Raw genomic sequence first — 10726 nt, forward strand, 5'->3', positions numbered from 1 at the left:
TGTGGACAGGGGTGTTCATCAGGTCCGCTTTGGTTAGGAAGACATATTCTGGACAGATATGTTTTCTAACTCTTTGGCTCGGTCTGTACTCAGCAAAGCTGAAAGGAGATTTTGAGCCAGGAAGAGAGGATAAAGCAGGACTATGGGCAAGTTCCCATCAGGTCCGCTTTGGTTAGGAAAACATGTTTTTTGATAGATAGGCTTTCTATCTCTCTGGCTCGATTGTACTCAGCATAGCTGAAGGGGAATCTTGAGCTAGAAGAGAGAAAAGCAGGACGATGGACACAGGTTTCTATCAGGTCCGCTTTGGATGGAAAGCATATCTTGTGGCATGTCTCTTGACTGACAGGGTCAGTATAGTAGAGACATGTATTGAATTGACAGAATGTGAGGTCATCTATCTGATTGTTCAGTTTAGTATGACTTATATTTTGTTCCTGCCTACTAATCTCTGGGATTCCATTGAGTGAGTGAGGTGGTCTACTGTGCACATAATGTAGAGTGACACTTGGTGTCATTCCATTAGTGGTCGGTAGTGTTTTCACAGGATATTGAGGCACATCTATCTGCTAGTACAGATTAGTGTAGCTTATATTCTGGTGATCTGCCCACTAGTCATTGGCATTGCCATTGAACTAGGTGGGGCGGGTCTTTAACCGATGACGCGGTATATTGTGACGCCCGGAGGGGTCTTTAGTTGCAGTACTGCGGGAATTGGTTGCGGCCATTGCTAGGCTTGACCTTTTCATTTTTTAATGGGAAGTGTTAGGCTCGGCAGGGAGTACATTTTGGAGCGCTACGCTCAGCCTTAAACCACTAGGAGCAGAGCTCCCCTATGGGGTGGAGCTCCACGATATAGAACGATTAGTTACCGGAGTGTAACTCCAGTTCTATGAGTGGAGCGGAGCCCCATAGGACTTAAGGCCCTGCCGACCCTCTCTAGTCTCGCTGAAGATAATATCTCGGGAGGCTGATTGAGGGGAAGCGTCCCCTCTTATAGGGACACCTGTGCTCCCATTGGCTGCAGGTGTGTGCATAAATTTGCTTCAGGCTGTTGCTGCCTTAGGGCAGAAGGTAAACCACTAGGAGCAGAGCTCCCCTATGGGGCTCCGCTCCACTCATAGAACTGGAGTTACACTCTGGTAACTAATCGTTTTACTACTGTTTAAGAGCAGTTGGAGGCTACTGAAGGAGTGTTGTATGGCATTGAAGCTCGTTTGGAGGTTTGTTAACACAGTGTCCAATGAAGGGCCAGATGTATACAAAAAGTGGGGATCGGTGTGCTCTGCTGGACAAAATATGGGTAACCCTGGCTCTCTTGTTCCACTGCAGAAGCTGTCAATGAAGTGTGCCCAGTGGAGGAGCAGGTGGTGGAGTGTGCCAACACGTCTATCTACAGATGTCCCTCCAACCTAACTGTCACTGAAGAGAGTGAACCCATCTCAGAAACTGACATCAGGTGAGAGAAACAGACTGTTGTGTGTTTGACACAGGAAGTTGTCAAAAGCATTTTACAATATCAATGTTCTGCCACTGATTCCACATTTTGATTGTCTGCTTGTGTTTGTGAACAACTGTGGGTGTGCATTTGTGGGCTTACAATTGTGTGTTTCTCTGCAGGATGTCAGAACCAGAGCTCCCAGTCCAAAGAAGCGCCACCAGCCCCAGCCGGATCATTTGTGGATCAGTGTCCATGGCTGGACAGCTGGCTAAGGTCATGCAGGTTGCTGGTGTCCAGAGGGCTCAGACCCGGGTGGACCGCCGCCACCTCACACGGAGCTGCATCCAGCGGCAGAACAGTGTCCGCCTGAGAGCTCAGCGTCACTCCTCCCGCACACGCACAACCTACCTCCAACAGCCAGGCCACCGCAACTTCAGCCACTGAACACCCAGCAGCAGGGAGCAGTTTTAACACAAGAACAACAGGAACCTTCAATCTGCTCACACCACACACACAAATGTTTAGACACACTGTCGTAGTAAATATATAATGTTATAGCTTGGTCTGACTAAAATCTTGTGCATGACCCATTTTGTGTTGGGCGTTTGTTTTCAATACAATGGACAAAAGGGTCCTATCTTGTCAGCCTTGTCAGCAGGTGGCCAAGGACAACACCCACGCCATAGGTCTCTCAGTTCTTCCAACTCACGAGTTCTTGCTCTGAGGACACACACACACACACACACACACACACACACACACACACACACACACACACATCATCACTGATAACACACACACACACACACACACATCATCACTGTTAAACACACACACACACACACACACACACACACACACACATCATCACTGTTAAACACACACACACACACACAAAAATCCCCTTCTCTTAGGCTGAACATTTGAAGACAGAGAACCCGACTCAGAGCCAATGCAACAGTGACACTAGCCTGGAGGGGACCTCGCCCAACTCATCAGGACCAATCAGAAGATCAGAACTACTAGATTCAACCTACATCATTTATTGTATAAAATGTCTGCACACAATGTTTTCGGGGCTCTCTTCAGACAGCTCCCTAAGAGTTTGACGAACGAGTCCGTGCACGCGATTCCAGATATCTTTACCTCTGAATAAACTGCCTTTATTATACCATTATCCACCCTGTCCAAAGTCTCTACTTGGTCTCAGTTCTCCAGTAAACTTGTGATCATCAACAACACTCACAAATGCAACATAAATTGATTGGCAGCATGCTTCAGCATAGTGAAATAAAGTCATAACTCAAACAAATTTTGCATAGTTCACTCGTATAGATTAAGCTATTCCCGAAATTAATCCTATCTACCCCATTTGATTCAAAACACTAAACTTGGTACTCAGAATTGTAACCTGTTCACTGGCAGCTAAAATTACTTTTGAACCTGCACTATATATGACGAGAGATGGTAAACCCCATATCAAATGAGATATGCTTGTAGGCTTGATCGTGTATGGCCAGAGAAAAACACTGTCAGTAGCTAGGTTTCCATCCAATTGGCGACAGATGTTCATGCGAATATTCTAAAATCCACATAAAAACAATATGCGCATTCTCACCAGAGATGTTTCCATCAAAATTGACTTGTTGCAGATAAGTCTGTGCGTGATGACGTAGTGCACATAAAAATACCTTTTGTAGTTCAATTTCCATGTACCGAATAAAAAATACAAGTTAAATGGGTTTCCATCGCATTTTCAACTCTACTGATGGTTTCATCACCAAAAATATTGCGATATATCCACAGGGCGCAGATTGCGGGCTGTTGGCTAGAGCGCATGTATAGTTTACATGAGTTTATTATGATCGAGATTCTTTTTATTTTTCAAACGGCAGACAAGCATTGATCATTAGGTCACCAGAATAAAACCCTCGATATTTATTGGAAAGGAGCATCAAGCTCATCACCTTGCACTTTCACCACCCTGTGAAGTTCATCATAATTTATCTGTAGATTAATAACTGCAAACTTTCCCGACGAGTCGTAGTGGGTTGACCACACAACATATGACTCACGTGATATTATGGTTAGGCTATTATATAAATATTTAAGCATAAAAGTGTTTCCACCAACATTTCTTGCATACTTAATTTTACCGACACAAAAAGATCCCATCTTGTCTAGCGTATTTGGTTAAGTCAACATTTGGAAAGTTTACCTAAAAATGTTCTGTTTACGTCATGACATTTTTTATCCGTCAAACACTTTACTGAAAAGGTTGGATGGAAACCTGGTTAGTGGCATGCACGTTTCTGTGCGAAGCCTATGCAAAGAAATATCAAAAACATATGTTGAGGGAAATGAAAATATATTGTATCATTACATGTACAGTATGTACTATGTATTTTGTCAGATTGTCATGTGTGGGTTAAAAACATTTCATATAGCAATATAAAAGGGATGACCTACCTACATGATTGCACCATTGTTCCTTTTTTCGATTATAGTGCCAAAGCTGAGTTAGAAATGCATGATAAGGGATATTTGGTGACCAAAGGGCATTACTAATGTTATCCGAAACAGTGTGAAAGAAGGTTATAAAAAGTAACAATGACTAAAGTCCAGAGCTTGGTTGTATCGTGCTGAATGATCAGGGCTCCAGTTTGGATTCTGCCATTGTTGCTGCCCTGTGCCTGGGCATAGTCCATCCACACGCCTCAGGTATTGGCGGTTAAGTGTCTATTGCATTTGAGAAAGGACTTAACAATGACAACAATAGCAAGTGAACTATCTATGTAGACAGTGTCCTTTGCCCCTGCCTGCCTGCTTTCCCGAGGTTCTGTTAACATTACGGCGAGGGCAGGTGCTCGACAGGTGGGGGCGAAGGACACTGTGTACTAGCCTCCGGTAACGTTACACATGAGGGAGGCAGGGACGATACCGGCAGCTAGCTAGCTATGACAACAGTAGACAGTATCCTTCGCCCCCGCCTGCCGACCACTGCTTTCCCGCAGTTCTGTTAACGTTACGGCGAGGGTGTTTGTGTCTATTTATTTATTACATCACTTCCTCACGGCTTTGATAAAAAGAGGGGTGGGGTGGCTGGTATATGTGTTACATCTGCTATCCAGCGCATCAACAGATTCCACATACATTTTAAGCTAAAATAATGCACATTAATTATACTACAATGATGACATAGCCTAAACAAAAAACTCTGATAATACTTTTATACCCCTTTTGACCCACAATTTAATCGCGGAAATCCAAAATATCAAAAGTGTCACTTAAACACAAGCCACATGCAGGAACCAATGGGATGCTCGAGGTGGGGGTGGGGGCATTCCTGCAATATCAAAAGTGTCACTTAAACACAAGCCAATGCAGGAATGCCTACATGCAGAAACGCCCTGAATTGCTGGCCACAATCACACACTATTGTCTGGGTGCTGCTCTGATCTCAGCCCTCAACATTTTGGAGGACTTCCAACTCGTTGGGAATAGCACAACGTATAGAGCCAACCATTGATTGCTGAGGTACTGTATCTCAAGCTCTGAAGTGAGACCCGTGTACAGTATATAGTTTACAGCGTACAGCAAAGGTTCCCCTAATAAAAGTGGGTAACACTTTATTTGGATAGTCTATCTATAGATGCTCTATAAACTATTAGTAACATTTAGTCCCCTGTAGCTCAGTTGGTAGAGCATGGCGCTTGCAACGCCAGGGTTGTGGGTTTGTTTCCCACGGGGGGCCAGTATGAAAATGTATGCACTCACTAACTGTACGTCGCTCTGGATAAGAGCGTCTGCTAAATATGTAACATTTAAAATTTAAACTAACTATCTACTAACCCTAACCTTTATCCTAGCCCTAACCTTAACCCTATCCCTTATTCTAACCCTAACCGTAACAAGCAGTTGCTTATCAACAGATACTTTGTTGATAGTATGACCATCTGTAGAGCATCTACAGATGGACTGTCCGGACTATCCAAATTCATTTTAAAGTCACTGAAAGCAGCCCTAAGTATGGCCAGTCTCTGAGCTCATCTCCAAGATGCTAAGGTAAACTTTAACAAGCGTGCATTCACTTCCTCACTATGTTCTAAGTAGATTAGCCATGCAATTGAAGTCCTTGTGAAATGCAATGTCATGAATATCTGTGAACAATTGATGTGTATGTTTTGTATCTGTGTTTCTGTTAAAACAAGCCACAGGCTGCAGTTCTCCTTCAGTTCATCAGTGACTCGCAGGTTTCTCCTCCCAGACACTACTCTACTGTCTATCCCTGCAGAGTGGAGCTGTGGCAGCCAGGTGGTGGTCATGGGTCCCGATGACCTCTTCGTGTCTGTCACCAGTTGCTGTGATAAGAGCCTACCTGAAGGAGATAACAGTCACTGTCTGCACGTGTACATTAGCATGATACATATGGAGTGGGAATAGCTTAAGACAAGTCTTACACTTGTTCTTTTCTGATGTTTCAGCTCACTGAACAGGCCCTTTGGAAGTAGAATTTTAACCCCTTCAGGCATTCGTATGAACTGCCAGATCCTGGACTTCTCCTGGCCAAATAAAACCCAGGGACTGCTAAGAGCCAACCTGGTAACAACATACCACAGTACATCCCAAACATTTTACCTTTAGGCTGTATAATGTATTAACATAACATTATACTCTTTCAATCTGAGCCCCAGCTAGAGAACAGGCCCTTTCGTAGCCGGCCGCGACCGGGAGACCCATGGGGCAGCGCACAATTGGCCCAGCGTCGTCCAGGGTAGGGAGGGAATGGCCGGCAGGGATGTAGCTCAATTGGCAGAGCATGGCGTTTGCAACGCCAGGGTTGTGGGTTTGATTCCCACGGGGGGCCAGTATGAAAAATAAAAAAAATAATGTATGCACTCACTAACTGTAAGTCGCTCTGGATAAGAGCGTCTGCTAAATTACACAAATGTAAATGTAGAGAAACAACCATTTTGTAGAAATATCCTATATCAACATTTTTGTTTGCTTGGCAGAGGAACAAGGTCCAGCCAGGCAAGCGGCCTCTATCATGTATTATGCCCACAATTGTGATACCGTCTCTAGGTAAATGTGGCTCCTATGTGGCCCTGGGATCTTCTAATGGAGAGCACAGCCTCAGTGGTATCACCCAGGTCTGACAAACGTTTTTTAAAACCCATACAATCTTTACATTTTCATGCCTGTTGTTGTCTAGAAGCTAATTTCCTTGTAATTTCATTACCTTTCATTATGTGCTTTTTGTGTCATGTATTGATTAATGTTTTATCATTCCACAAAAAACTGAATGATAGCATATCCCTAGGACGACTCCATCCCCAGCATCAGCCGAGCAGCCTCCTGGTGGACTGTGAGCATTTCTGATGTTTTTCTTTATCTGCACCTCATTGTGGGTGGGAAATCAGCTTTGAAATGGTTTGAAACCTCAACTCACTTTTTCTTATTCCCATCTTCCCAACTGTCTCCCCTCAGCTGAGTTCCTGGAGGAGGATGTGAAGGTGTTGAAAGGACACCCTGTCCACAGGATGGGGCTGCTGTCCCTGGTGCAGGGTGCCCAGAGGACCAACGACATCATTAGGGGCATTGTTGACCCTCGTGCTGTGGATGGCTCTGCCTAGAGTTCTGAAAATATGGCTTTATTTCAATGTGAACATAAGAAGATTAAGTCATATCTGAGTTGTATGTATATTAAATAATTAATGTATTAAAATTGTAGATTTTCCTAGTGTGATGATAGTGTACACCAAACATTAAAGCAGATCTAATGGAAAGGTGGTAGACATGAATGTCATCTCAGATCATGTGTATGAAGATATGAGTAGCCTATACACATTAGTCTAGGTCACAATAGTATTGGTTGTCCAATAGGGGACACTACTCGCTTTTGCAGAACTAGATAGTTTGGCCTAATGTTCGGTACAGGTTGGAGGCAAATACATTATCTCTCAATCTCTGTACAAATCTGACATTTGTTGTCATTGCTGTTTAGTCTGGGTAAAGATAAGACATATAGCCACCAGCTATATATCCAGGAATGCACTGCACTTCGCATGTTTCAATGTTGAATATCAGAGACTCACAAATAAGTCACTCGAACCTGCTCCTATTGATGAAGAATGCAGCATGGGATGGTTTGAAATGGCAAATATCCAGATAATAAATGAAAAATGTAACTTGATCTTATTCAAGGTGTCAGTTTCAACCCTTATTTTAGAGGCATCTGTCTCTGTTTTCATTGCTACTTTCAGCTCTTTAGCTTGTTCATCAGCAGCCCCTACTCACAACTTCCTACAACACATACTCTCCTCGAGTAGAGAATGTGCCAAAGGGCTGAAGCCAAACTGGCATAGGAAAGTTGACAAGTCACTATACACCGCCAGTGCCAAAGACAAAACCGTATCAGAAAGGTTTGAGAACAGAATTTTATGCCACTTTTTGTTATTATTGAGAACCATATAAACATTTAAAACCATAATGATGACAGATGACTACCACAGATGGCTAAGCACATTACTAACCACAGATGACTAAGAACAGGGCCCATATCCACAAAGCGTCTCAGAGTAGGAGTGCTGACCTAGGATCTGTCCATACAAGCTTATTCATTATGACCTAAACATTTAAAAACTGATGCTAGATCAGCACTCCTACTCTGAGACGCTTTGTGGATACTTCACGTGAGAAATTATAGTGTACATATTCCTGGGTAATGGACAATGTCACTGCTCAAGCCCCTGGCCAGGTTATTACATTTACATTTACATTTAAGTCATTTAGCAGACGCTCTTATCCAGAGCGACTTATATGACCAGGTTATGTGTTTTTGTTTTTAACAATAGGCCTAGAGCCTACTTTTTTATATATATTTTTTTAAGACATGCATAGCTGATATTCCCTCTTTCATGGGGAGGGGAATATTATTGTATCCTATATCATAAGAGTGATACCCCAGATTAAAGTTGAAATACACCTCAGATAAGAGGCAGCAGCCAAGGCTACTCTGTTTTGATAAATGATTTGCGACACCGTGACAACATGCAATTTGTTTTGACTGCTACAATAAATACTTGCGTAGTAACCACTATTATGTAGCTATACCCTAATCATAATTGTCCCCCACGATGAAATCGGGGAGGGGACTGTGGATCGGTCTCCGTCCGTACGTTCGTCACACGCGATATCTCGAGACAGCACTAGCCGGATGTTGGCCAAATTTGGGTGAGTAGGCAGGTTTCCATTGTGTCATTGTCCCAGGTTTATTCTGCAAAAGCAATGTCGCAACATGTTACAGCCTTATTCTAAAATGGATTAAAAATAATAATAATCTCATCAATCTACACACAATACCCCATAATGACAAAGCAAAAACAGGTTTTTCGAAATTTCTGCACATGTATTAAAAATAGAAACGGAAATATCACATTTACATAAGCATTCTGACCATTTACTCAGTACTTTGTTGAAGCACCTTTGGCAGTGAATAAAGCCTCAAGTCTTCTTGGGTATGACGCTACAAGCTTGGCACACCTGGATTTGGGGAGTTTCTCCCATTCTTCTCTGCAGATCCTCTCAAGCTCTGTCAGGTTGGATGGGGAGTGTCGCTGCACAGCTATTTTCAGGTCTCTCCAGAGATGTTCGATGAGGTTCAAGTCCGGGCTCTGGCTGGGCCACTCAAGGACATTGTCTTGGCTGTGTGCTTAGGGTCGTTTTCCTGTTGGAAGGTGAACATTCGCCCCAATCTGAGGTCCTGAGCAATTTGGAGCAGGTTTTCATCAAGGATATCTCTGTCCTTTGCTCCGTTCATCTTTCCCTCAATCCTGACTAGTCTCCCAGTCCCTGCCGCTGAACATCTCCACAGCATGATGCTGCCACCACCATGCTTCACCGTAGGGATGGTGCCAAATTTCCTCCAGACGTGACGCTTGGCATTCAGGCCAAAGAGTTCAATCTTGGTTTCATCAGACCAGAGAATTTTGTTTCTCATGGTCTGAGAGTCCTTTAGCTGCCTTTTGGCAAACTCCAAGCATGTGCCTTTTACTGAGGAGTGGCTTCCGTCTGGCCACTACCATAAAGGCTTGATTGGTGGGGTGCTGCAGAGATGGTTGCCCTTCTGGAAGGTTCTCCCATCTCCACAGAGGGACTCTGGAGCTCTGTCAGAGAGACCATCAGGTTCTTGGTCACCTCCCTGACCAAGGCCCTTCTCCCCCGATTGCTCAGTTTGGCCGGGCGGTCAGGTCTAGGAAGAGTCTTGGTGGTTCCAAACTTCTTCCATTTAAGAATGATGGAGGCTACTGTGTTCTTGGGGACCTTCAAAGCTGCAGAAATTATTTGGTACCCTTCCCCAGATCTGTGCCTCGACACAATCCTGTCTTGTCATTATGGGGTATTGTGTATAGATTGATTAGGAAAAAATGTAATTTAATCCATTTTAGAATAAGGCTGTAACGTAACAAAATGTGGAAAAAGTCAAGTATAATTTCCGAATGCACTGTATAGTGTGGTTAGACTGTGCGGGTGGGCTAGTCTACATGGTGAGATTATTATAGATAATTTGTATTTGTCAAACGGCAGTCAAGCGTCAATCATCATGTCACCAGAATAAGACCCTAGATATTTATTGGAAAAGAGCATCAAGATCACAGTGCACTTTCACCACAACTTATTTCATCGGTAGCCTAATAAACTGCATGGTTTCCCGAGTCGTAGTGGGAGGACCACACACCATATCATCGCGTGACTCCAAGTTTAGTTCGATATGATGGCTAATGTATCATTATTTACGCATAAAGGCGTTTCCACCGCCATTTCTCGCATAATTAATTTTTCAGGATCCCACCATGTCGAACAAACACATTATCTGTCGGCATTTATAAAATTGTAGCGAAACTTCCTGTTTCTATCACAGCTGTCATGATTTTTTTGATATGGTATGACTTTACTAGCATAAAAACTGTGGATGGATATGTGGTTACTCAACAACAACAAAAATCACTGGACAAGAACATGAAAACATAGCTAATGATGCGTCTTGCCATAGAGATCCGGCATTTACAAAATTATACTGATTGGCCCAAGGGGGAGCTATAGTAATTAACAAGCCACCAGGGTCTGACAACCTGGATGAAAAATTACTGAGGATAATAGCGGAAGATATTGCCACTCCTATTTGCCATCTTTTCAATTTAAGCCTACTAGGAAGTGTGTGCCCTCAGGCCTGGAGGGAAGCAAAAGTCATTCCGCTACCCAAGAATAGTAAAGCCACCTTTA

The sequence above is a fragment of the Coregonus clupeaformis genome, chromosome 12 (genome assembly GCF_020615455.1).
Source record: "Coregonus clupeaformis isolate EN_2021a chromosome 12, ASM2061545v1, whole genome shotgun sequence".
Classification (NCBI taxonomy): Eukaryota; Metazoa; Chordata; class Actinopteri; order Salmoniformes; family Salmonidae; genus Coregonus; species Coregonus clupeaformis.